Source organism: Mustela putorius, unplaced genomic scaffold, assembly GCF_011764305.1.
Source record: "Mustela putorius furo isolate JIRA1106 unplaced genomic scaffold, ASM1176430v1.1 tig00000743_pilon_pilon_pilon, whole genome shotgun sequence".
Lineage (NCBI taxonomy): Eukaryota > Metazoa > Chordata > Mammalia > Carnivora > Mustelidae > Mustela > Mustela putorius.
Genome location: NW_025421464.1, coordinates 6,812,739 through 6,827,115, shown reverse-complemented (window position 1 = coordinate 6,827,115; position 14,377 = coordinate 6,812,739). Strand labels below are relative to the sequence as shown.

Here is a 14,377-nt window from a genome sequence, read left to right as displayed (position 1 = left end):
ATATGCATTAAAAAAGACTGGAAAGAAATGGATCAAAATGTTAACAGGTTATTTCAGGGTGGTGGGATTATGGATTACCTTATTATTCCTTTTCTTTCTTTTAATAGCTTTATCAAAATATAATTCCCATACCACACAATTCACCCACACAAAATACATAATTCAATGAATTTTAGTATATTCACAGATATGTGCAACTATCACCTCAGTCAATTACAGAACATTTTCAATATCCTGACAAGAAATCCCCTACTCTTTAGCTGTCACCCCCACCCCCATCTCACCCTAGCAACCACGGACTACTTCCTGTTTCTATGCCTTTGCCTATTCCGGACACGTCAGGTAGAGGGTATCCTACAAAATGTGGTGTTTTGTGACTGTCTTCCTTCCCTTAGCATGTTTTCAAGATTCATCCAAGCTGTAGCATGTGTCGTATTTCTTTTCTGTGGCCGAGTAACACCTCATTGTATGCATATGCTACAATTTGTCTATCTGTTCATCTACTAATGAACATTGGGGGTGTTTCTACCTTTTGGCCATTATGAATAATGCTGCCAAAAACATTCACGTTCAAGGTTCTGAGTGGACATATGTTTTCATTTCTCTTGGATGTATGTACACATAGAAGTGGAATTGCTGGGCCATATGGTAACTCTTTCTTTAACTTTCTGAGGAACGATCACTGTCCAAATTGACACGCCCACAAACAGTATGTAGGTGTCCTGACTTCTCCACATCTTTACCAATACCTGTCAGCTGACTTGTTGGTTCTGGCCATCCTAGTGAGTATGAAATGTTATCTCACTGTAGTTTTTGTTTATTTGTTTGTTTTTTAAAGATTTTATTTATTTATTTGACAGACAGAGAGCACAAGTAGGCAGAAAGTCAGGCAGGGAGAGAGAGGAGGAAGCAGGCTTCCTGCTGAGCAGAGAGACTGAGGCAGGGCTCGCTTGATCCCAGGACCCTGTGATCATGACCTGAGCCAAGGGTAGAGGCTTAGCCCACTGAACCACCCAGGTGCCCCTATCTCACTGTAGTTTTAATTTATACTTCCCTGATAACTAATGCTGTCAAGCATCTTTTCCTGTGCTTATTACGCATTTTTTTATCTTCTTCAGAGAAATGCCTATTCAGATCCTTTGCCTGTTTTTTAATTAGCTTAATTCTTTTTATTACTTAGTTGTAAAAGCTCTTTATTCTGGATACAAGTCCCTGATATATGATTTGTAAATATTTTATTCTATTCTAGGAGTCATCTTCTCACTTTCCTGATGGTATCCTTTGAAGAACACCAGTTTTTAATTTTGTTGAAATCCAACTGACTTGTTTTATCTTTTGTTACCTGCATTTTTGGTGTCAGAGCTAAGAAAACTCTGCCAAATCCAATGTCATAAAGATGTACACCTATGTTTGCTTTTAAGTGTTTAATTGTTTAAGTTCCAGTATTTAATTCTTTGATTCATTTTCAGTTAATCTTTGTATGTAGTGTGAAATAATGATACAACTTCATTCATTTGCATGGGGATACCCAATGGTCCTAGTACTATTTGTTGAAGACTAATCTTTCCCCTTTCCATAGTCTTGGTATTCCTGTTGCAAATCAGCTGACCACAGACACAGTTTTTATCTTTGGATTCTCAAATATATTCTAATTTATGCCAGTACCACACTGTCTTGATTATGAACCACTGCTTTGTAGTAAGTTTTAAAATTGGGAATCCTACGTTATTATTCTTTTTTCAAGACTGTCTGGCTATTCTAGGTCCCCTGAAATTCCATATGAATTTCAGGATCAGTCTGTCAGTTTTTACAATTAAGTCAGTTTGCTTTTTGATAGGGATTGTGGTGGATCTGTATATCATTCTGGGGAGTACTGCTATCTTCACACTATTAAGCCTTCAATCCATGAATATGAAATATTTTTCCATTTATCAGCTCTTCTTTAATTTCTTTCAACAACGTTTTATAGTTTTCAGAGTATAAATTTGCACTTCTTTTGTTAAATTTATTCCTAGGTATTGTATTCTTGATGCTATTGTAAATGGAACTGTCTTCATAGTTTCATTTTTGGACTGTTCATTCCAAGTATACAGAAATACAACTGATTTTTATACACCGATCTCTACATTACTCTGCAACCTTGCTGAACTCACTTATTAGTTCTAATAATTTTTTGGTGGATTCTTTAGGATTGTCTACAGACAAGATAACGTCATTTGCAAAGAAATAGTTTTCCTTCTTCCTTTCCAATCTGGATGCCTTTTACTTCATTTCCTTGTCTAACTGATCTGGCTAGAACCTTCAGTACAATGCTGAATATAAGTGGGGAAGGAGGATATCCTTGTCTTGTTGGGGATCTTAGGGGGAAAGTATGCAGTCTTTTACCATTAAGCATGATATTAGCTGTGGATCTTTTGTGGATGCTCTAATACGAAAGGTTGGAGAAGTTCTCTTCTATTCTTAATTTAGGGTTTTTTTTTTTTTTTTTCATGAAAGGTGTGGGGTTTTGTCAAATGCTTTCTGCATCTTATTATTCCTTTCTCTATTTTTCAGTATCTTTCATTTTTCCATAATGAACATGCATTACTTTCTAGACTTAGGAAAGTTCAACTGTTTTCAAGAAAAAACAAAGGTGATCTTTCCCCTGCCGCTGCCTACTGTTCTTGCAAACAGTTCTTTAAGGGGTATGATTTTCTATAACCTTACAGTGTTTTCTTTTAACACTCTATGAGGTAGAGAAGAATAAGTCAATTGTTTCATATCCTAGTATACCTGGTAAATCAACCAACCAAGCCAATATTCAGTATTCACTGAGGACTTACTCAGTACTGTAGTAGACACAAGAGAAAATAAAAAATTAAGACATGGCTTCTGCTTTCAAAAACATGAAAATCTATTCAGGGAGACTAAATTAATATGAAATAATAAGGCAAAAGTAGAAGTCAGAAAATAAATTTCTCCCCCATGTATTATTCAATCTAGAAATATTTACTGGCTACATCTCCTGTGAGTAAGACAGATCAAGTTCCAGTCCTCATGGAGCTTATATTCTAACTGCAGGAGACAAATGGAAAGTCAAGATACTTGATAGTGTTAAGTGTCATGGAAATACTGCAATGTAAAAGAATGAACGGAGAGGATATTTTAGGTTAGGTTATTAAGCAAAGCCTCTTTAGGGTTAACATCTGTGTTGAGATCTGAGTGTTGAGAGGATTCAGTCTTGTACATTTTAGGGGCAAACATTAAAGGCAGAAGAAACAGTATGTGCAAAGACCCTAAGGTGGGAATGTGCTGGCATGCTCTAAGAACAGACAGAAGGCTGGCTTTCTGAAGCAAAAAGAAATGGTATTCCTAGCTTAGATCTGAAGGGAAAAATGAACTATACCAAAGGCCATGTTACCTTGTCTTGTATGATACAATAAGACCTTCAAGTAAAGAACTAGTTCTAGGAGTTGGAGATCTAGTTCAATGTACTTGTTCTGAGACCATTATGTATGTTTCAGTTACTTTAGAGGGAGAGATTGTATGTATTTGGAGGAGTACTATAGGAAAAGACAGATATATTGATATATTTGGATATATCTATCCAAATATTTGGATAGATATATCCAAATATATCTGTCTTTTCCTACAGTATATATTTTCTATATATATTTTCTATAGAAATATATACCATATATATAGTATATATTTTCATACATATATATATATATATATATATATATATATATATATTTGAAAGCAGGTGAGAGAGTAAGAGGGATGAGTGTGAGCTACTCCTAGTAAAGCCTGGAGAAGAAAGTCTATTAGTTTGAGAAGGAAACTAGGGTAAGATTTTTTTAAAAATTACTACTTTTAAGAATATGGACAACCCAATCATATCTTCTGAGCATCAAGAAGCCAATGATGAGGGCACCTGGGTGGCTCAGTGGGTTAAGCTGCTGCCTTCGGCTCAGGTCATGATGCCAGAGTCCTGGGATCGAGTCCTGCATCGGGCTCTCTGCTCAGCAGGGAGCCTGCTTCCCTCTCTCTGCCTGCCTCTCCATCTACTTGTGATCGATCTCTGTCAAATAAATAAATAAAATCTTAAAAAAAAAAAAAGAAGCTAATGATGATAAGGATATTAAACATATAAAAGGGGAGAATGGACAGATGGAGTTAAGGTGATTATCAGGAAAGGGGAGGCAAGCCTAACCAAAAAGGTGGAAATAACATAACCCAAAGCCCTTCACCCCATTTCTCACCTGAAAACCAAAGAAAAGGAATCGGAAAGAACATCCCTTTGGCTAGGTCTCTGTAGAGGAAATAATACTAAAACACTGCATTATTAAAGTGCTAAGGATGACAAGGCATGCTTATCCTAGGTGAGAGTAGCCAGCCAAAACTGAGTCCCAGTAAGGGGAAAAAAAGGAGTACGTAAAAAATCTTTTTTTTTTTTTTTAAATTTTATTTATTTATTTGACAGAGAGAGAGATCACAAGTAGGCAGAGAGGCAGACCGAGAGAGGGCTGGGGAAGCAGGCTCCCCGCTGAGCAGAGAACCTGATGTGGGGCTCAATCCCAGGACCCTGAGACCATGACCTGAGCTGAAGGCAGAGGCTTTACTCACTGAGCTACCCAGGCACCCCTAAGTACGTAAAAATCTCATTGACAGTGCCCCTTGGGTTTAGCCCATCTGGGTTTACCTGAGACTGTTCCATTTTTGGCACTAAAAGTGCCACATCCTGGGAAACCTCTTAGTCCCAGACAAACCACGACAGACATCTTACTTGGTGTCAACCTCAAAAGACCAAGGATGTATTGTAAATATTCCTACCTTAACTCTCCTCACCAAAGAATTAATCAAAATAGCTCACAGATACTCACAAATAACACTCAACATAACTACTGAATTTAAAAGAAAAAAAAAAGGTTCCTTCTGAGCTCGTACCTTCATGCAACAGGCACTGCACTAGCTGCTGGAAACTCTAAGCTCCCAGTCTTTGAGCAATTTAAGGACAGTTAAACAAAAATAATATCAAAAGCCCAAAGCAATGGAAATTAAGTCTAAGGAGGTGAGAGGCAGAGAAAATTAATTTTATCTAGGACAAGTCAGTGAAGGTGTCACATGTAGGTAACATCTGAACACAGTCTGAAGAATGAGTATTGGCCCGACAGAGAGGAGAGTCTGGCCACTGGTGACGGTGTGGGTACACAGCCCGTGCAAAGGTATAATCTTATGGGAGACCAGAGGTAGCTGTGAATGACCGGGGCTGGCAGATTACTGAGGAGAGGTGGGCAGAGGTCACAACAGGCCCTAAATGTGTTCTTGGGGCCCCTGGGCTCCATGCCACAGACATTGAGAAGCCATGAGATGTTGGAGAAAAGGAGGGCACTGGACTGGATGGATAATTCTAGAAAGCTTACTCTGGTGGCTGTGTGATGAAGGCACTAGAGCGAAGACAGGGCTGGGGAGCAAGGAGGACAGTTAGGAGACCACGATACCGCTATCAGTGTAAAATGACCAAGAGTTTACCTACCATACTAGTATAAAAAAAGACATATTTGTCAGACATGAAATCTTAAATATCAGGAGTAGGGTAAACAAGGTTCCAAATTCAGCAGAAAAGGGTTTTTTTGCACCAAGCTGGAATTCTAACAGGAAACAAGGCAAATAATACATTTGTTTTCACTGCGGCTGGACTCGAGCATCCGACTTCACAAAGCTGAATTTGCAAAGGTTATGACTAGGGCACATAACGATGTGAGCAGAAATTAGGAAACCGAGCTATAATATCCTCATTGTTTAGTCACTTGGAAAAGGCCTCCTGACATGAAGGATGGTCGTGTACCAGGGCACCTTCAGTTACCATGCAGCATACATTCAAACCATTTCACAAATAACACAGCAATCTTGGAAATACTAAAAGTAAAAGACTCTGATTTGGCCAAGTCTCCCTCTTTCTTTTTTCCTGCCTAAGCAAATTCAACAAACAAAATATTTAAAAAGTAAAACCTTTCTTCACGTAGGCAGTGTAAGACACGTTTAAAGGGGGCAGTAATTGCATATTGATCACCATTTAGGCAAGCTGCATGGAGGTGAACTCTGGAATATTCATTGGCTTAAGTTCAGGCTTTTAGCAATCAATAGCTGTTTGGCCTGACTTTCTTGGGTTGACTTTATTTGAAATATTTATTCTACTGGAGGACAAGTAGTTTATCTTAGTCTTGTCTGGGTTCATCGGGTTGTCGATCATGCCAGGACCAAAGTGAATGCTAGCCTCTGTAAAAGTGGGTGGTTGGGGAAATGACACAGAGTCATCTACTGCTCCTTATTCTGCCAAAATGAACCTTATGATGAGGAGAAAGGGATGGGGAAAGGAAAGGTTCTTAATTAGCTTGTTCTTCTTCACTATGCAAAACCACTTTTGCAATAAACACACATTTTGACTATAATTTTGTTTTGTTCATTTGTTCTTTTCACCAAATATATGAGGTACCTAACAGGTGCCAGATATAAGTTGACGACATAGAGGCAGGCACAGCTTGTGTGTGTCAGGAACTCAGCTCTCAGGCGAGACAGATACGCAGATGATGAGTATAATGAGAAAAGCAAAGCACCACAGTAAAGGTTTTGTTCTACAAAGTAGAAAATGACTGCAGGAAGGAGGGCTGATGGTATCTGCGGCACAGAGGCCTCACAAGAGATGATGCCTGAACCATCAGCCATTCACTGGATGTCTTTCCCAGACAGGTGAAAAGGGAGAGGGTGTTTCAAGCAGATGGAAACAATAGCACATGAGAAGACACAAGTGAGCTGGGAACATTCAGGAAAGTGGTGCATGGTACAGTTAGAATACAAAGAGCAAGAGGGGCAGCAGCAAAACATGAAGCCTGCTGACTCTGTGTATTAGAAAGATTACACCTGCCACAGTGGATCGAACAGTATGTGGTGGTGGTGAGGGGAGCAGAAGACAGAGGGAAAATACATTAGATGGGGGGAAGCAAAGTAATAGTAGACTAGGAGTGAAAAGGACTGAATTCAGATTGAACCTGAGGTGCCTATGAGACATAGTGTCTATGTACACCTTAAACTTATGGGTCTGAAGTCTGGGAATAAGATTAAAAATAGGGGCAAATTTGGAAGAATTATTCAATCTATGGGCAGTGTCTGAATCCATGGTGTAAATACGACTACCAGGAAAGGGTACAGAAAAAAGGGAAGAACCTTGGAGGAAAGTGACTTGAAGAACAAGTGAAAGAGGTAAAGTCTACTCCCTCCCTAAGGGACTGGTGAATGGGGAAAAAAAAGTGACAGGCAATCTTTAAAAGATACTGAGAACCACAAACTAGTCCTGGCAAGAAACTTGGATAATGCCATATGAAATCATTTTTGTTTGCTTGACAATGTACACAATAAAGTTAATTTCCTTTTAGCTCCCAGGACAGAAGATCACTTTCCACGATCTAGGATTTCTATGAATGAGACCGTGAGATCAATGTAACTAAACTAATAATTGCTCTCAAACTATTGTGCCAAAGAACAGTGGTGCTCTGGGAGATGCTAAGAGATACTCTACCGCTAAAACACAATAATGGCGATCTTCTATGTTACTAGACATCGTTTTTCAATTTTCCATTTCTATTCCCATCCATTTTTCATAAACTCCCAGTACCAACCACTGCTTGACTAACTGCCAGAGAACAAAACAAATATGTAGAAAGCAGAGGTTAAGATTTCAGTTTATAGCACTATGGTGGGCCAGATATGCAGAGAAACCACTCACAGAATGGCTGAGCTGACAGTAAAGTAAGATGAACAATCAGTGACCAAAATCCAGGGCTCTGAAGTGCACAGGATGGCAAATGTTATGCAAAGGGCCAGACAGAAAATAACCGTAGCTTCATGGGCCGTGTATGGTTTCTGTAGCATCTTTTTCTTTGTGTGTGTTTTAAAATACATGCGACACTTCTAAGGTACAAAAACCATTCTTAGTTTGTTGGTCACAGAAAAACAGGCCTTTTAGCTGCCAATCCCCAATAAAGAGGATCAACAAAGCTCAAATCTGGTTCTTCAAAACCACCAATAAAATGGACAAACTTTTGGCAAGGTAATCAAGAAAGAAAAAAAAAAGCACACAGAAAAAAACCAATAACGGGTATGGTAAGAAAGGGCGAGAACTACAGATCGAGCCGATATTAAGACGACAGAGCATAAGGCATAGTTTTATGTCAAAAACTTGGAAAACAGGTGAGATGGACAAATACCTAGGAAAATATAAATTTCCCCAAGTAACTCAACAAAAAGAAAAAAGAAAACCTGCATGGGTCTACAGCCATCCAGAAAACTCAATCAGTAGTTAAAACCTTCTCTCAAAGCAATCACTATCAAGTTCTATCAAATATTTAAGAAGGAAATAATTCCAGTATTACTTAAACTCTTATATTCTTTGATTCCTTTAATAAAGCTATAAAAAAAAAAAACCCCAACCCTCTGAGAGTAAACTTATGGCCAAACTCACTGAGGTATAGGTATCAAATTCCTACATAAAATACAGAATCTCAAAAAACATTAAAAAGATGGGCTTCTTCCAGGAAAGCAAGGCTAGTTCGATACTAGAAAATCCATTAATGCAATTTTCACCATATTAACTTTAAAAAACCATTTCAATAAATGTAGAAAAAGCATCTGATAAAACTGGTTGATCAATTATGTAAAATCTGTGACATTAGTAAGAGAAGAAATTTCCTTAATCAGATAAGTGCTATCTCCAAAAAACTCGAAACAAACATTATACTCAATAAAATGCATTCCCTGTAACACCAGGAATAGGAAAAGTTTGCCCTTGATCACTACTCCTTCCTATTTAACCCCACATTAGAAGTCATAGCTAGTAAAATGTAAATACATACATACACACAACTAATAAATTATTGAAATGAAATGTGACAGAAAATAATCTTGTTCCCACCTATTAACTACTACTCCCTAATAGGGGCATATACCCTGGGCTTTCCTAGTAAAAGTTCAACTAGCTCTCCAGGAAAAAAGTGCTGATTTGTCTTATTTCCCAATTTACACGGTGTAAATACTCTCACTATACTGGATTTCAAGTTACCAATGTGATCCCACTAAACATGGTGTTGGAAAGAGAAGTGTACAGTTAGCTTTCATGAGCCTGTACGAGCTAGCTCAAACATATTACTGTTTATACTTCCCTCCTCACACCATGGACATCAAGCTTGGTCATGTGACTTTTTATGGCCAATAAAATGTGAGCATAAGTAATACATGTGTCTTCAGAGGAGAAGTTTAAAGATTTATTGCATTATTCAGCCTTTCTCTCTGCTATGAGAAAGTCACATCCCATTGAACACTGTTCCTTTAGTGTGGATCCCAAAACAAAGATGTGGAGCAGAACTTCAGATGGCCAGTGATGGATGTATCAGGAGTGAAAAATAAATATGTCACTGAAAGTCCTTGAGGTTGCAGAGTTGCTACTGCAACAAAACCAGACTGATATGTGACAGAGCAAAGTTGCTTAATATAAGATCAATATATAAAAGTTATCTGTATTACTGTCCACTAGCACTGAACAGTAAGAAAATGTATACTAGAAAGTATTCTTTTATAAAGATTTTATTTATTTATTTGACAGTGCACAAGCAGGAGGAGAGGCAGATGGAGAAGCAGTACTCCCAATGGGTAGGGAGCCCGATGTGGTGCTCGATCCAGGACCCTGAGATCATGACCTGAGCTGAAAGCAGATCCAACCGACTGATCACCCAGGCACCCCAACTAGAAAGTACTTTTAAAAATAGATAATACACTCTTGGACTTCCACTTTGGGCCAAGATGGAGTAATAGGGACTAAATTTATATCCTCCCCCCCAAACAAACTAACACACAAAAGGACAAAACATATAAAGCAACGGTTTTCAGACACTTGACATCAGATAGCACAAGACAGTGATCCCCAAGAGAGGGAAACACATGCCATGAGCCCAGCTGGCTGCCTGGGAGAGTCTCCAGGCCTCAGAACAGGGTGGAGACACAGGGCAAAGCAATAGGGCAGACGAGTGCAGCTGGAGCTCACAGGGCAGACTGCCAGACCACGAGCCGTGCAGAGATGTGCACAGGGTCTCTGAGTCTGCAGCTGAGTGCTAATTAGGACGTGCCTGTGAGGAAACTAACCAAGGCTACAGAAAGGAGCCACCTGAAAGAAGGGGAAGCAATGCCTAGAACTCATCCAGGGCCAGAAATAGTTTGTGTTCCCACCAGCTGGAGTGGAAAAACTGTGAATTCACAGTGCATCAGGTGGAGTCCTCAGGAGGGTGCTACTTCAGTCCTGAGGCAAAATTAACCAGAGACTAAAGGTTAGTCTGGTCCCACCTAACAGAGCTTAAAAGTAGGCCTCTGCAGGAACAAACTACTTCTAGTAATTTAACTATATCTTAGAAAAAGATTCAAGAATATTTATGAGAAACAGAAACACACACACACACATACAGACAGGCACACACTTCCAGCATCCAACAAGGTAAAATTCACAATATTTAAATTTCAGAAAAAAATTAACAGACATTTAAAGAGGCAGTAAAATATGAACTATAAGCAGGAGAAAAATAATAAAAATAACAGATGACAGAATCAGAAGACATTAGTTTTATTATAACTATATTTGATATATTCAAGAAGGTTAAAAAAAGCTTCAGTATGCTAACTAGAAACAGGGAAGATATCTACAGAAGAAAAATACATGTCTAATGAACAACACACTAGATGAGATTAAGTGCAGAAGAAAAGAGTGAGCTTGAATACATAATAGAAACTAAAACACATTAAGAAAGAAAAGACTGAAATTAATTAATAGATTACCAGTGAATGGTGGTTGGACAACTTCAAATAGCTTAATACACATGTAATTGGAGTTCTTGACAGGAGGACGGGGACAGGAAAAAAAAATTGAAAATCCCAGTGATTTCAAAAATTTCCACTATTGATGAGATCTATAAGCTCATAGATCCAAGACACTCAATGAAGCCCACACCCAAGAGACATGAAGGAAATTACATCAAGGTACCTCATAACCAGACTGCTCAAAATCAGCAAAAGAGAGGATCCTAAAAACATCCAGACAAAAGGGGACACCATTACATACAGAAGAACTAACATAAGAATGACAGCAGACTTCTCAAAGCTAACCATGCAATCCAGAAGACAGTGAAGCAATGTTGTTAAGAGAACTGAATGAAAACAAAACAAAACAAAACTCTATTAAAACAGAATTCTATTCTATATATGAAAATATCATTCAAAGGTGAAGGCAAATATTATTTTAGACATAACCAAGCTGATGAAAGTCATCACCAATAGACCAGCACTACAAGAGATGTTGAAGGACATCATTTGGGAAGAAAGAAACTCATACCAGATGAAAATCTGAATCTATACAAAGAATTCTCAAAGAGCACTGGGTGATCGCAAATGTGTTGGTAAAAATAAAAGATTTTTTCTAACTTTAAAAAAACTCTATAAAAGATATTGATTATTTAAACAGAAAGATAAAACAATACGTATTGATATTTATAACATACATAGAAGTAAAATATATGACAACAATAGCACAAAAACCAGAAGAAATGGAAGTTTATTGTTGCAAAGTCCTTATACTATAGATGAAATGGTATACTACTACCTGAAGACAGACTGTATACATTAAAGATGTATACTATAAATTTAAAAACAACCACTAAAAAAGCAAAGACAAAGAGCTAAGAAACCACCCAAGAAAATAACATGGATTAATAAAAAATGTTAAGTTAAAGGAGGGCAGACGTGGGGCACCTGGCTGGCTCAGTTGGTACAGCAACTGACTCTTGATCCCAGGATTATGAGTTCGGGCCCACACTGGGAGTAGAGATTACTTAGGAAACAAAATCTTAACTAAATAAAATTTTTTAAAAAAGAAGGCAACAAAGCAAAAATGTAAATGGCATAAACATCTCAATTAAAAGGCAGAAATTGTTACAGAAGACTCCAATGTAATACTGCCTACAAAAAAAGTCCGTATTTTAAATATAAAGACACATAGGCTTGCAGATGGCTGTCTTCTCAACATGTCCTCCCACAGCCTTTTTTCTGTGTACCCATATTCCTGATGATGCCTCTTCTCATAAGACCACCAATTCTACTGGATTATGGACCTATCCTTATGACCCTATATAGCCTTAATTACCATCTTAAAGGCCCTATGTCCAGATACAGCCACCTTGGGAATTAGGGCTTCAAATATGAATAGAGGAGTGACAAAATTTACTCAGTGATAGATGGTAAAAGATGTAGTATGCCTATAGTAATCAAGAGAAAGTTGTGGTGGCTACACTAATATCAAACAAAGCAGATTTCAGATCAAGGGACATTAACAGGGATAAAGAGAGTTATTTCATAATGATGAAAGATACAATTAAACAAGACAGCATATACTCCTAAATGTTTAAGCACCTAAAAGAATTTCCAAATACATAAAGTAAAAACTGACAGAACTCAAAGGAGAAACAGACATATTCAGTTATAGTCAGAGGTTTCAACACCCCTTTTATAACTGATAGAATAAGTAGACAGAAAATCTGTAAGGATACAGAAGACTTAAACATCACCATTAACTTAACCTAGTTGATATTTACAGAACATTCTTTTCAGATGCACGTGGAATATTCAGCAACACAGACTATGTCCTGGGCTAAAAACAAGTTTTAATAAATGTTCTCTGACCACAATGGTACTAAAGTAGAAATAAAAAACGGAAATATCATTTGGGAAATCCCCAAATATTTAGAAACTAAATAATACATTTCTAAATAACTCATGGTTCAAGGATGAAATGAAAAGATAAATCAGAAAGTACTTTGAACTGAATAAAAGTATTTTTTAAAAGATTTTATTTATTCATTTGACAGAGAGAGCAAGAGGGCACAAGCAGGGGGAGAGGGAAAAGCAGGCTCTCTGTTGAGCAGGGAACCCGACTCGGGCCTTGGTCGCACGGTCCTGGGATCAAGACCTGAACAGAAGACAGATGCTTAACTGTATGAGCCACCCAGGCGCCCCTAAATAAAAGTATTTTGAACTGAAAACATACCAATATGTGTGTGACAAGGCTTAAGGCAGCAATTAGGAATTTATAGCATCAAACATATTAAAAAATAAGATCTTGGGACTCTTGAGTGGTTCAATTGGTTCAGAGGTCAACTCTTGATTTGGGCTCCGGTCATGATCTCAAGGTGGTAAGATCAAGTCCCCTATCAGGCTCTAGACTCAGCGGGGAGTCTGCTTGAGACTCTCTTCCTCTCCCCGTGTCCTTCCCTGAGTTGTGTGCTCTCTCTCTAAAATAAATAAATAAATAAATAAATCTTTTAAAAAATAAGATCTCAATTAAATGATATTCAATTACCACCTGGAGAAATCAGAAAAATAGCAAACTGAACTCCCACATAATTAGAAGAAAAAAAATAATGATCATAGAAACAAACAAACAAACAAACAAAAAAACAGGAGATAAATCAATAAAGAAAAACCTGATTCTCTGACAAGATCAACCAAATGGGTAACCAGCCTGATGAGGAAAAAAAGACATCAGTGGCCAACATTGGGAATAAGGGAGAGCACTCACTACAGATTCTACAGATATTAAAAAATAAGGGAATACTCATGAATAACTTTATACCAATTTGTTCAACCACTAAGATAAAATGAATTCCTTGAAAGACACTGACTACCTAAGTTTACTCAAATGGGGAAAAAAATTGGTATAAATTTAAAAATTATTTCATTAAAATTTTAAACTTTTCAAAAAACTATGAAAAGGAAGCAGCAAGTTATGGGTTCAGAGAAACTATATGTAAAACATGTATCTGACAAAAGATTGTATCCATGATATATAAAGAACTGTTATAATTCAACAATAAGACAAACAACTCCCCCTCCTCCCACCAAAATGGGCAAGAGATTGAAAAGACACCACACCAAATTGGATGTATGAGTGCCAAATAAGCATATGGGAAAAGTCCATTACCATTAGCCACAGGGGAATTGAAAATTAAAGGCACAAGATACCTATACATACCCATTAAAATGACTAAAACAAAAAACACTGATCACCAAACCAAGAATTAGTGAGGATATGGAATAAATGAAGTTTATACACTGCTGGTGAGAATATAAAAATGGTATGGAGTAACAATTTTGTAAGAACAGATAGATAGTGTCTTAAAAAGTTAACCATATTCCCATCATATGACCCAGACATTCAACTCATAGGCATTTATCCAAGAGGAATGAAAAATATGTACACTCAAAGATATGTACCTAAATATTCGTAACTTTGTTCATTAGAGCAAAA

General features: G+C 37.5%; 1 protein-coding gene across 1 annotated transcript in view; it reads right to left on the bottom strand.

The window, feature by feature from the left end:
* Window positions 1-14,377, bottom strand: part of CTNNBL1 (catenin beta like 1) — a 161,676-nt gene that overhangs the window by 62,474 nt on the left and 84,825 nt on the right. The window lies entirely within an intron of this gene.